This window comes from Vulpes vulpes, chromosome 6, assembly GCF_048418805.1.
Source record: "Vulpes vulpes isolate BD-2025 chromosome 6, VulVul3, whole genome shotgun sequence".
In the NCBI taxonomy this organism is placed as follows: Eukaryota; Metazoa; Chordata; class Mammalia; order Carnivora; family Canidae; genus Vulpes; species Vulpes vulpes.
Genome location: NC_132785.1, coordinates 69,842,619 through 69,856,707, shown reverse-complemented (window position 1 = coordinate 69,856,707; position 14,089 = coordinate 69,842,619). Strand labels below are relative to the sequence as shown.

General features: G+C 35.3%; 1 long non-coding RNA gene across 2 annotated transcripts in view; it reads left to right on the top strand.

Annotated features, from left to right (window-relative positions):
- LOC112926577 (uncharacterized) overlaps positions 1–14,089 on the top strand; it is a 459,344-nt gene that overhangs the window by 137,643 nt on the left and 307,612 nt on the right. Inside the window, exon 7 of one of the 2 annotated variants that reach the window (XR_012002120.1) lies at positions 6,093–7,007. The exons of the other annotated variant lie outside the window; for it this stretch is intronic. This is a non-coding gene — a long non-coding RNA (uncharacterized lncRNA). Of the gene's footprint in view, positions 1–6,092; positions 7,008–14,089 lie in introns of those variants that run through there. 2 annotated transcript variants of the gene reach the window in all.

The window sequence follows — 14,089 nt, the reverse complement described above, 5'->3', positions numbered from 1 at the left end:
AATCAGAGGAAGTACTTAGAAAGATCATCTTTCTTTATTCTCTTCCTTTGAAACACACAGAGAGGGGAACTGTGAAATAGCAATAACTGCTGAACTGGCTGTTACATAATCTGTGCTAACTGATGAAGTACTGATACTTAAAAAGTGATCATCTATCCCTTTAAAGATTGAAGATGTCAGTACACATATACATTCAATTGCTATAGCTGAGGTAGTTCTTGGAGATCACTTCTAAGGAAATTTTAAAAGTATATAAGAAAATATCTTTAAGCATTCCCTAGTAAATCCTTGAACACATATTTTCATTATTCAATATGTGGCAAAATATTAGGAACTAGGTAAACAAAGATAAATTAGAGGTGATTCCAGCTCATAGTCTAAAGCTAAAAATTACTGGTATGAATTGTTATTTACTCACATAGAATTCAGAGAAAAAAAAATTAAGGTCAAAGACTGGTAGATCTAATGTAAGTTTCCAGTAGTCTCCACCCATGAGGTGGAGGCCTTGACCTGAGTTTCAACATTGCTGCAAAGGAATACAAAACCACATACCACTGTTGGAAGATGATAAAATATGATCATATTCTAACAATATATTTTAAAACAAAATGTACTTAATCCAGCTATTAAAAGGCATAACTTAAACAGAAGGAACACAAGACTTAAACAAAGCAGAAGACAGCTGTCCAGAAATTATCAATTGCTAAAGCACACAGATTGTGATTAAATTTTAATGCAGCTTTTAAGCAAAGATTTTGCTTATCAGAGAGAAAGAATCCCACAGAAAATATTGTTATTGATTTCATCATTTTAGATGTAACTGATCCTTTAAGTAATTTTTCTTGCTTTCAGTACTAGTTCTTAAAGTGACTGCTTATACTGGGCAAATCATTAGATGGTATGTTCATTTAAAATTCTAAGCCAAATGCATAAATTGTTCTCCAGTGCACTCAAAGTCACATCTGTTGAAAACAAAACACAGCATTCAACCCATTGAATAAAAACAAAACTTAACTGTAGAATAGCTGGATAGTCAAATCATGTAAATTAAATGGCATTGAAAATGATATTTCTTATTGATTTTTTTCAGGGAACCCAGTCTTTGGAATTAAAATATATTGATTACCTCTTATGTAACCCAAATTAACAGTAAGGCAATTCAATCTGCCAGAGCATCAGACTAGTTTTAGAGTCAGGGAATAGGGAATAAGAACACGTTTTCCAATTTTTTTATTAACAAATAAAATGCCATGTTGGTTCTCTGTATGAAAGTACATATAATATTTTATCAATAAAATTAATTATTAAAAATGAGAAATCATTATAGTCATACTTTATATTCTAATGGTCCATAATAATTCAACCATGTGTGAGATGGTTAAAGTCAAAAAAGCAACTTTAGTTAAAAATTAGTTATACAAAAAAAAAATTGTTATATAAATAAAGACTTCCTCAGGTTAAAAAAATTGCTTATACATTTCAGAAATAAGGACACATTTAGTTATATAACTACATGCCTCCATTTATTAATTCAGACAGTATACATTGAATGCCAATCAAGTGCCAGACCCTAAGCTAGGCACCAGTGTGCATGTGTGCCTATGTATATGTTCTCATAATAAATGAGCATGTAGGACTTGAGTATAAGGAATAAATATTGACTCAATCTTTATTTCTAATGCATATTGTCAAGCAGTTTATTAATTAGTCAATCTGAAGTCAACCAAATGATGTATATAATGAAGTTATCTCCTTAAAATACTGTAGGTTTTCCTATTAGAAATATGGGACATACCTTTTAAAGCAAATAAGCTTAATATGGCAAAACATATGGTCTAAATTTTAATAACTATCTTGCTTTGATATTTTTCTGAAGTCACATTTTATTACCCTTGTAGCTCTTAAGTACTGTTGAATGATTAGATTAATATTGGTCTGATCAGTTATTGGCAACAAAGAAGAGCCAAGCAACTAGAACTATTTCTAGATGTCTCAAACATCTGAAGATACAGATAGATATAGAAATATAGATACTGATACAACTATATATGAGATAATTGAGATAATTGGCTGAATTTTTTACTTTTTGGCTGTGTGATGACTAGTCTGTTAATAAATCAAATACTATTGTTTGCATATGCTTATTTGTGTCCTCATTTAACAAAGTTCTAAGAAATTATACCACCTCACATGGACTAACACAGAGCTAAATAATTCATCTTCTAAACAAACAGTATCTATATTATTTATGCCTATAGTTAGTATTTTTTGAGTATTTTAAGGTCAGTAAGGTGTTTTAGTGTATTGATGATTAACTAAATTCTCACTTCCCCAAAAATCATTTTGCTTACTGATTAATCTACATTGATCAAATCAATGTAGTCTAGATGCTTAGACTGTCCAACACAGGCCACAATCAAAAAAGCATCTCTTGGGTTATATTGTTTGTTTGGGATGGAAAGGGAACTGGAGAAAAAAAAAATTCATAGTCTCTGCAATTGTGAAAAAAAAAATCTAGTTTAAAGGTTATTAAAAAAACCGGGCCACCTGGGTAGCTCAGCAGTCGAATATCAGCCTTTGGCTCAGGGCGTGATCCTGGGGTCCCAGGATCGAGTCCCACATCGGGCTCCTTGCATGGAGCCTGCTTCTCCCGCCTATGTCTCTGCCTTTCTTTGTGTGTCTCTTATGAATGGATAAATAAAATCTTTAAAAAAAAAGATTATTAAAAAGCTAAGTTCTCAGTATCACTTGTCACTGACAGATAACTATTACCAGGTATTTTGGATTTTCTAATAATTATAGTGATACAGCATAGGCCATCACTTAGTCTTTTACAGGAAGAAATGAACCTTATTTGAACCTTGGAAATTCCAAAGTCAAACTCTTCAAGTCATAAATATATACTTAGTTCAATTAGGAACAACATTTATCCCTTAGACTAACATTCTTCTGAACATCTGAAACTTCAAAAATATCATTATATTCACTCAAAAAATCTGAATTCTGTTTGCCAAAATCCTTCTGTGAGTTGAATAATATTGAAAATACCTGCTTATCTAAATTATAGAAAGCTCTATGAGTGTCTAGTTCAATGTCTCTGTACTCTTCTATGACTGAGTAGAGTATTCATAATCCCAGAGGCAAAAACAACTACATGGCAGGGGCACAACCAGTTTAATCTCCGTGGCCTGGAAACATTCCATCACTTAGAATTCATGTTTTCACAACTTGCCAGTTTCAACATTTCTCTAATTAGAAGATATTTAGAGCCCTTATTTCTCCAAAACGAACAGAATCCAGGTTTCAGGGTTTTATTTTTTTTTTCTTCTTAGGTTTCAGGTTTTTAGACCAAGTGTTGAATGTTAAGGAGACAAATGAGTGTTCAAAACAGATCAGCAAGTTTAAACATTTAAGTTATTTGAAACTATCAGTCATCTCATCTCTTCCTTGCCTTACCAGATGTCTTTCAGTATCATTTATTATAAAATCGAGTGTTTCTTTATTATTTGTTAAACCTAGGATCCTAATTCCCTTTTACCCAAATTAAAACAAAACAAAACAAAACAAAACAAAACCTTATTCACTTCTACTTTACCTGAGTGAGACAGTCATTTCCATGATTATTTTAATTAAACTTAAGTCATTTTTTTGCCATAGATTTAATTTAAAACAAATACTTATGCCCATTCTGGATGGTAGTGATGAGACACAAACTGGGGGAAGTAGAGTTAGATAGGAAGTAGAGTTAGATAATTTCATGATTGATAGTGAAGGCACCCAAACAGAGACCAACTATTCTCCACTTAAAGAAAAAAGAAAAGCAACCTCAGCAGATCACAAATCCTTCTTGTCTGTCGTTCTTGAATTTAATGCTTTATTGAAAAGATTGTGCTTCAAGTTCTCTGTGAGTGTGATATTGGTTGAAGTAAAATGAGGTATTGTTTTCTGTCTTCCAACACAATCAACCAATCCAGGATGAATCACATCACATGATGACATGGTCCTCTTGAGTTCAAGGATGAAAGTGTGGGAGATAAAATGAGGGGACTTGGGGTAGCATCATTCAACACTTTTCCCCTTCCTGGTCATTGTATCTTTCTCTTGAACTGATTTTCATTACATGAACTCTATAAATTGAAGCCTGTATCATTTGACAAGGCTTTGCCAGCAATAATAATATCTAACACTTTGGAATAGCATTTATGTGTTATATACTATACTGGTACTAGTTCATTTTATTCTCAAAACTTTTACAAATGGTCCTATTGTGACTTCATTCCCATTTCTGGGAAGCAAACCATGTGCCTGCATTTAGCATGTGATGTTTCCAATTTCAAAATTATATGGTTAATTCTTAATGGGTAAAATTTATAAGAAGCAACAGAGTAGATTTTTGAGCATGAACTTGGATATTAGAGATATTTGTCTAATAGATTTGGCTGAGATTGTATCATTCTGTGATACTATCACAATTACCTTTTTTCTCACTTGAATTGTACATTAGAGATAAGGATCTCTATGCCATTACTCCTTCCCTGGCCTGCAGCAACTCGTTTATCCTTCCTATGTTTTACCACCTCATACGAGAAATGGGCAGAAAAATACCTCCCAAGAATAATGAGAGAATTTAATGAGATAGTATACTGAAAGTGCTTAGCCCGGTGTTTACTATGGGGCTAAGTACTGATTATTATTGATAAACAGAATGGCATGACATGGCAAGACTACCTGACATTCTATGTTTTCTCCTAACCTTTTTCACATTTCCAAATTTTTTCATTCATGGGGGATTACCTGACAGGAGAAATGAAACTGATAGCTTGCAAGGAAGTCACACCCTTCTGAGTGGCCCAGAGCAAAACTTGAATACCATCAGATCTTAAGAAATTAACATATAGACACGTTGCAGTTTTCAAGCTGTCACTTTGGAGTTTAACATTTCCCCAGTGACATTAGTGCAATTGTTCAGCCAAGAGTTTTAATACATTTTCTCTTGTTTTTCTTCTATTTTTTTCTCTTCCCTTTCCTTTACTTTTTCTTTCTTTCTCTCTTTTTTCTTTTGTTGTTGTTGTTACTGTTGGTATGTGGCATTATCTTTCCTCTCACTGTGAAGACCTCCATTTGGAAAGCAAGTAGAGATCTTATTCACCAATTCTATTATGCCTTTTAAATTTAGGGACGTTTTCTCTTTTTCCTCTCCCTAAGATCCATCAGTTTGCAGATTTTCAACAAACTATTTTTAGAGTTACTAATATCATTTTTGCAGATCTTTCAGGAAGGATTTGAGTAGGCATAATTGTGGGGTGTTTATGTTTTTTGTTTTTGTTACTAGGACCTTAATCTTTGTCTCTTTCCCTTGTTACAAAGATTATTGAAAAACAGCAGGTCTGAGCTTTTAAATTGGATTGCATGCATCTTTGAAAGCTAATACTTTATATTGTGCTAAATGATAGTGCTCTTTAAAAATTGGATGTGTTATGTTGTAAATAAGGTTAAATACAAAGAATCGAGGTTTTAGGAATCCCAGGGTCTTGCTACATTAATCTCAAGTCAGATACTGTTTTATGAGAGGGCACAGTAGTTTAATGGGCATTTATTGATTTAAATTAAATTATAACTTTGGAGACAGTAACTTGCAAACTTAAAACAGTCATATGATATTATGAATTACATCTTATGCACATTAAGAGATCTTAAAGCAAGGAAACCAAAGATAGAAAATATTGGCTCACATTTCAAGCCACAATAAGTGTGAATATAGCCTCAATTTAATAAAAATGTATAATGCAACTTTCCTTGGGTTAAATGTCTGACAATTGCTCTTGGAATGGGTACTTGTTTTCCCATTATTGGTCACTTTAATTGACTTACACTCTAGTTTTCTCATTTAAAGATCACTTTATAGTATTGGGTGTTCTTCATCTGAGAGATATGTTCTAGTCCTGCCTGGTCCAACAACACAACAGTTTACATATTTCTGAACTTGATCCGAAAACTGATTTAAAAATCCATATGGACAATCCAATTTATCTGAAAATATATACACACAAGTCTGCTCAGAGGTGGCTAAAATAAAATAAATTTCATTTTAGGAGACAGGAAGGAAGCCAAGACAAGAGAGTGAAGATTCTGAAGTAAATGGGTACTTGCTTTGACCAAGATCGAAAGCCATCTCTCCCCAGAGAATATTAGAAGAGGGCTTGGAAGACAAGCATTGGAAAAGTAGAATGTTTGTGCTTTTCTTTCTGGTGAACTGCATTAAAAATTCAGCAAAGGGGGGGGGGATCAGTTTACACTACTCTTCTTGTTTCGCATGTATCAACTGACAGGTGCTGTAAACATACATAGACAAACATGGTCCTATGCTTGCAGTGCTCCAGTGACTGCGGAAGGCAGTACGTAATCTCCCAAGGTGATCACACAGAGGACTGTGCAGACACACTATGCTGAGATTGAAGAAGAGGCCGTAAATATTCTCTTTCCCATAAAACTACAGGAGCTCGCCTTTCAACTTTGATTCTCAAGAAAATCCATTCAGAGAGATGGTTTTGTTCTGACAATAAGTTACTGAGGTCCAGCAGTCTTCTTTTGATTCTGAGGACTTGACTGAAACCTTACTAGTACTCCTGAAATAACAGCAGAAGGAGCCCAGGAGGCCCCTTGGTCTTCTGTATGACTTGCTTTGCTGGAGGTAAACCGCTGATCCACACGCCTTTGATTTCACTAAGGGTAGAACCTCAGCCATCAGGTAGAGAGAACTGACCTTGGCTTTGAGATCAGACTCAGTATTTAAGACATTTACTCATTTGTGTTGTAGAGATGTCATGGTAAATACATTATATCCGTTTATACTGAACACTAAGAGGCTCCTTTTTCTACACCATAGACAGCGATTTGGCTGAGATTGTATCATTCTGTGATACTATCCCAACTACCTTTTTTCTCACTTGAATTGTACTTTTGGCTGTCATTTGCGCTTTTGAATAAAGGTTTACATTAGTAGAAGATATCATAATAGCCTATCTCCTTTTCATGAGTTGATATACAAATCAAAAAGAAAGGATAAGGCCAAGACTCCCTTTGTCCTTGGAAAAGTATGCCATCTGCATTTAGCTTATGATATTCAGCTGGGAACAAAATTCTAGCATAAGGAAGTCGTTAATACAACCCTCAAGTTACACTGTAAATTCAAAGTACTTTAAATGCCTTATAATAGTCAAAGCCAGTAAAATCGACCCTGTATATTTTTATTTCATCTCTGTTGGATCATATGATATTTAATAATTGGTTCTGGCACCTCGTTGCAAATTATTATAACTTTGAGATTCAACAGTCCTATTGAACATATGGGCAGCACAGCCTCAGAACATATATATGATACAGCCTCATGAGAGGACCTTCTGTCTTGTTTTCCTTAGCTTGGAAGGGTCAGGTAAATTTTGTTGTGTCGTCATGTGCTAAGATTCCACAATCTCTGTTTTGCAGGGTAAATGCTTAATGGAACTGATCCCCCCTCCCCGCCCCTTAGCTGTGAACACTTCCTTTGCAAAGCCAAAAGAAAAATTCATGCATCTGGGATGCAGTTTACTGGGCTCTTACTATAGCAGTTATAAAGCTATTCCAGTATCAGTGCACAAGTATTCATCAACCCAGAATAGGTTCTATTACTTAGTGCCATATTGTATCCTGGCTGAGCTGCAAACTATGAGAGTTTCTGGAGTCAGGAGACCTTCCCGTGTGGTATTGAAAGCATATGATGATCCTTCATTAATCCCGAAGGAAATGGAAAGTTGGCGATAAAATGCAGTTGACCCCAAGAAACCTTTTGTAGAGTTCGACATTCTCCCTTTAGCATTTCTTTTTTTTTCCAGCTCTGCTCACAGTAACACCCTGAGACAATATTGGGAAAGGTATTTCCACATCAACAGCCCATTAAGGTTATTTTCAATGTTCCTGCTGCTTTGCCTCTATATCTAGCCCTTGTGCCTTGATTTGCTCTTGTATTATTTCACATTAATTGCCATATTGTTTATTGCCATATCCCAACATACCATAACATGGGCACAGTGGCAATAATTACATAGGAAGCTGTACTTAAAAAAAAAAGATGTCAAGATGGGTAGTGGCGGGTGAGTGGGTTAGGGTAGCAGAAAGTTATGATTTATACCTTATGTTGACATTGTGGAACAGAGCTGGTTCAATTTCTCTTGATTTCACTGTTAATGCCTAAAATTAATCTCTCTCTCTGTCATATAATTATTCATTACCAAGACTACTAAGCTGAAAAGTTCACAGAGGTGGGGGCAATGATTAAAGGAATTTTCCAAGCATTTATTTTACTCTTGCCACTGCAATGTTACATTTTTTTTTAATTTGACATCCAGGTGGACAAGAAGCAGCCATATGCAATGTTTGTGATCCTGACTCATTTTAAAAACTCCCGTTTCCTTTAAGAATTCTTTTTTAAACAAAAAATGCTTTTTGTACCTCTGCTTGTGTGCATGTGCATTCGCTCTAAATAGGCATACAAGGCATCTTGAGGCTCTGGAATATGATTCCTTCTTTGTCCTATTTACCAAAATCCACCTCTCCTTGAGCCATCCTACCCTCCTACACCACATTGTTACTGAGAATCTTCTTCACAATTAAGTTGTCACTTGGTCTAGACAGTACCAAGAATCGTCCTAACCCTGGTGAGCAGCAAGTCAGAGTCATGCTTGATCCTGGTTGACAGTCTGGAAGTTGAAATCCTTTTCATGTCGGCGGAGTTGAAAATATCTTTCTTTTACTGCCGATTCGCTTCCGATGCTGGGTCTGCTTGCTTGGCACCACGTCAGCCAGTAGGTGGAGTGCTTGCTAACAGTAATTGAATATACAGAACTTGAATTTAAAGTAAGTGGAAACCACTTTTCTTGTTATAAACTGCTAAAACCATATTTACACTGAACTCTTTCTATGGCTATAATTAGTTAAAAAAAAGTTTCAAGGGCAGGGTTGAGATGAACGCAGGACGATATAGTTCCATGATAGAGCACAGAGAGGCAAATTGTGCCCAAGAGGATCGACACATCATATGGTGTAAACCGATGTAAAGGGGCACTCTCTCAAACATTCAACTGAATCTAATTTGGAAAATAGACCTTAGTCCCTCTTTAAAAAATTTAGTATTTCTGCTGTCCAAAGAATAGACTAGCCTTGATTAGTTGTATGCGAAAAAGCTTGAGCAATAGAGGATTAATTACACACACGTGTTAATAATAGTCATAGTAGATTCAGCATCTTTGGAAAGAAAAGTTGCAGGAGATGCCTCCAAAATAAAGTGTAACTTTCCCATAAGAGTGTCTTGTTTTCCTTCAGAAGAAGGTTTTCAAATGTATTTAAAAGCTGCAGCTTGAGACTTGCTAACTACATCACTCTAAATCTATCTATATCACACCTAAAGATGTTAAAGCAACATTTAGAACTCCAAGGAGAAAACAAGCAACAGAATTTAGAAAGCAGGAACCACATGGAAATAAGAAAAATCTTCAGTCGTTTTTTAAGAATGTGAGTTATATGATGTGAAGTAGATGAAAATGCAAGAGTTTAAAAAAGAATCTCTTGTTCCATATCAGGAATACTTACAGATCTGATTTCATGGCACGCAAGTACTGAAGATCTCTATGGCTTGCAAATACCATTTCGTCTAAAAGGACTTCAGAGCGAATAATTGCACAGTATGCAACGACAAACACTGCTAAAATAGTGATCACTTCCCCTTTATTTAACTTTTTTTATTATAAAAATGGTAAACTCTCTTAAATATAACTTCGTGAGGACATTGTTGATTTTTTTTTAATTATGTCATCGTGTTCTCAGCTCATATTAAATTTTGGACAGATTTGTGTTTCAAATATATGACTTTTTTTTCACTTGGGGTTGGAATTGAGGAATGGAGGAGAAGAGTGAGTACTGCTAACTGAATTAGTCAGCTAAAGCTTTATGTGGTAAATAACTCTTTGAAGCATGCAATAAATAGGTTTACTAAACCCAAGCAACTGCTTGCCGCTCACTGCCTCTTGAAGCAATATCGATGGCAAAATTGAACTCCCTCAAGGGAGGGAGGGGAAAGAAAAGTTACTGTTAATTTAAAATAATAAAATGCTATATTTTCTATTTCTCGTCCGAAAGGAAAAAAGTATGTTCATTTCCATCAAACCATGGAGTCTGGCTATTCAAGTGGCAAACTATGACCAGAACACAATCTATATCCCTAGCCAAGAAAGAGAGCTTTGGGGAATGTATTTATTATCTGATTTTGATCGGAGAAGCAGTATGAATATTGGCATATTCTAGTACCAAGGCAAACTGTGTGGTTGTGGACTAGCCTATGAAAGAACTGCAGAGGAGCTCTGTGAAGAAATGGATACCTTTGTCTATGTCTTTCTCCATGTTCATTTATTTCTTCAGGTTCTACAAGTATCACTGCATACTCAGCATATTTTTATTCCTCTCATTTGGAAAAAGAAATTGAGTTCTGTCGCTTTCTTGTTATTCGTTATTCATTTTACCTTGTTTTGTTTGCTTCACTCTGTTGCTTTCCCTTAGATGTTGAGCCACGTCATGCTCAGCCAGTGTTCATCCCTCGATAGTGAGTAGGCAATAGACTTTACTGAGAAACAGAAAACGTTAGCCTCTGATCTCACCAGGATTATATTCTCTCTTAATAGAAGCTGTTGATAGATCCTGAACAGCTCCACACTTGGGGTGTTGACTTGTAGAATGAAATCCTCTGCACACAAGCACAGCAAAATATTTTGGTGAAAAGTAATTATCAGAAATAGTGACACTAGGAAATTAGTTAACTACATTTCAGCATGAAGCTTGAGTTACCCCTGCCCATTCTTGTTCCAGACCCATCTGAAATCAGCAATTCAGCTTAATGATGTCACAACATTTGCCAGGCTGTGGGCACTGAATAGAAGACACGGGACTGCCCCCATCGTATGAGGTTCCCCTCCTTTCCCTCTACGCAAACAGCCCATCTGTCTCACTCGCCCAGAAACTGTTATCTTTGAAACATCATTCTATTATTACCATGGTTGTTCTTTAAAACTGGTCCTTAACTTTGGATTTTGTTTTGGAAATCAGATTTGCAAATTCTCTCACATCTCATTGGCCCATTTAAAATGTGGATAGTAATATGCCCTGGAAGCAGCTCATCTCACTAAAGAGCTCAAATACTATATATTTCCATTCACTTGCTAGAGGATAACCTTTTGTGAAATACAGATAGCCTACTTTTTTTTTTTTTAATCACAACAAAGAATCCAACCCCTCCCAACCTCTAATATTTTTCAAAGTGTGAATTGAAGAGGACTTAGAGACAGATGGGTCTGGATGATCAAGTTACCTGTTATAGCAGCACATCTGCCGGGGCAGTCAATCACTGTGATGGCTCTGACAGGTCGATGGAGCCTGAGCAAGAACGGCTAATGCAGACAGAAGAACGGCTGGGGAAGGGCAGACCTCCTGCCTGTCTCCTGGGTTTGGCTGGTCTGAAAGCTGTACTTGAATTTGCTCTAGTTAAAATTCTGTCTGTCTATTGAGCGATGATATTAGATGAAAGATTTGGGCTCCTAATTTTTTTTTAAAGCCAACATATTGAACACATATGATTGGGAATGAGTCGATTAGCACTTTCAAGCTGTCAGTCAATATTTGGTCGTATTTAGGGGACGGGGCGGGGAGTGTGCGGTGAATAAGATTAGGAAACGAAGAGGTAGGAGATAGTTTCAAAACTGCATTTTTCCCTAAAAGTGTCAAAAGGATGAAATGCATTAAGCACTGATTCTGAGATGCCTATTTCTGCGAGCTCAGTATAATAAAAATTAGCATTGAACAGAACAAAGGCAACTCTAAGAATGTCAAAAAGCAAAATTAATTTATGGAGGCATGCTATTTTATTTCCTCTGTATATTTGCTCCTTTCCTCCCCCTCTTCAATCATAAAGTGAATCCTATTTATCAATCCTAATAGATCCAAATATTTGGCAATATCATGTGTTAGGAAATATGGAGCAAGGGATTCCAAGATTTCACAAACAATTGAAAAGATGTGCTCCAATTAAGTGCAGCACTAATTGTACCACTTCTATGACACATTTGTAAAAGTGGAGATGTTAGAAGACAATAGAACCTCAAAATATCTAGATTCCTACTAATGGCTAATGAATCAGTTGTTAAAATTGGCAGTAAGGCAGTACCAAAAAGTAATGATAATAATAATCCTGAATCTCAAAGAAATACCTTAATGGAAGGTAATGGCAAGAATTGTTAACACCCATCAACATCTAGAGAGCAAGTTAAATTTATGGTTAGTTAAATTTCTGTATTCATGTATGTATGTATAGATATTTATTTTTGTATACGTGTGTGTATATTTTATGTCTATGATTAGAATACACATATTTACATATTTATAGCTGAATACATACATTTCTTTGAGAAGTAAAAGAAAAATATTCCATAAGATAAGCATTATTATTACCCCATTGTAGAGCTACAGTGAGCAAACATTGCTGGAAAAAGGGCAAAATGTTAATACATGCAGAACTGCTGTTAGTAGCGATTTTCTCTACAATGCCAAACTGATGGGGATTCGTGAAAGAGCCATTAAACAGATGCGTTGCTTTTCAATACATTCTTCAAGTATTTTTGCTCCCTCATCCACATTTTTAGTAAATGATGCTAAATGTTTTCAAAATATTACTATATTGGCTTTTTTTACTTGAATTTTTTAAGTGGACTCATATTTAGCAGCAGATGGTTTGAGATACCAGAACTGAAATGGAGTTAGTTATTTGGGTTCAGACTACAGCAAAATCTCATACCTCAGTTTATGGGACAAGAGAGATCAGTGAAATCACCCTTCTCTTAAAAACATTCAGAACAAACTCAGAAATAGGGCTTTTCCTGAATAAAAATTCTACCATGTTACATTTCAATTCTTGCTAATAAAATGTTGAGTCTCAGTCTTTCAAAGCTTTTAAGATAGATGGAATTTTAAGCTGTATTTTATAGAAAGAAAATTTGGTTAGAAAACCACTGTCTGATAACAGCTTTGATACTAATTTAGCTGAAAAAATATCCTGAAGACAAATGCATAGTATTAAATAACCCAGAATAACATGCAAACTCCTTGCATTAGCTAAGTGGACATTATCTCACAGAGGCTACACTGTGGTCAATAAACAAAGTGTTTTTTTCTAGGGAATGGAAAAATTAAAGTTTTTGATATTTTGCTGCCAATAACAAGAGGATTGCGAATTAATTAGGGGCCTTTGCCAGTCTCACCCCTTTTAAATATAATTTAATAATATTTTGAGGTTTTGCCCAAATATTATCCATTATAATCCATCTATTCACCAACTGTACTGACAAAACAGGAAGAAAAAAATGAGTTTGGGAATGACTTCAGTTTTTAGTGTAGGTCAGAACATTCTAGCAACTGGGACTTACATTGCTTAGAATCATCCTGCTCTTCAGGGAAATAAACATAAGTGACTTACAGGAATAGAATTCTCTGACTGGAGCTGGGGCTAGAAGGAGGAGGGGAAAGATAGAACAACAACAACAAATAAATTAAAAAAAAAAAACCTTAAAATTTCAGCTATTAAAATCACCTGTAAAATGACAGCAATGATGTTGGGGATATGTCTCTAATAGAAAACAGAATTAAGGGTTTCTAGGGCAGGGGCTAATCTACTCAGGGCCACTATCATCTGTATCAGGCAAAGATGGTCTTTTTAAAATGAGCTAATGCTCCATAAGGTCAAGGTTAGAGCAGAAAATGTAGAAATCTGCAGCTCTTTAGTTTCTAATAGATATGAGCCTATTTCTGGGCCACTGTCTTTGACCTATAGAATGACACGAGTTCATTCGAGAATGACACTATGATAAGAATCACTGAAAATGAAATTTCTATTTTTGTGTGCTAAAAGCAAACATATTTTTAAGAGTTACAGCATCATGGAAACCTCATGTCTTTAATATATAAATAGGAGAATATTTTGTCAGAAGTCCTACAAGACCAAGCTCTGTTACTAATG